At 30.8% G+C, this 341-nt stretch overlaps 1 protein-coding gene across 1 annotated transcript in view; it reads left to right on the forward strand.

Moving 5' to 3' along the window:
* LOC119591617 (exocyst complex component 3-like) overlaps positions 1-341 on the forward strand; it is a gene marked incomplete at its 3' end in the record, with an annotated part of 4,119 nt that overhangs the window by 150 nt on the left and 3,628 nt on the right.

Genomic DNA, 341 nt, shown 5'->3' on the forward strand with positions numbered 1-341 from the left:
AGCCGCGTGGTGTGTGTTATGGTTGAAAATTTTGGTTTGCTGGATCATGTCTTATAATTTTCCATTATCATTATTTTTTTAATGTCTGGATTTATTTTAATAACTTTGTTGCTGTAATTATTTGGTTAATAATTTTGACAAATGATTGGCTTGTCTTTGTTATAAGATTCGATATTATATTCATCGGTGTTGCAAGGTTGATTCTGATTGGATAAAGGACAGCTCTGCAATATTGCACCATTGAGGAAACGTAATCTACAAACAAAGAGGAGGAATTTGGTCACAAAAGATGATATGATGAGGATAAATTAAATCAAATACGAAGTATATTAAGATGTCTT

This window comes from Penaeus monodon, chromosome 29 (genome assembly GCF_015228065.2).
Source record: "Penaeus monodon isolate SGIC_2016 chromosome 29, NSTDA_Pmon_1, whole genome shotgun sequence".
NCBI lineage: Eukaryota > Metazoa > Arthropoda > Malacostraca > Decapoda > Penaeidae > Penaeus > Penaeus monodon.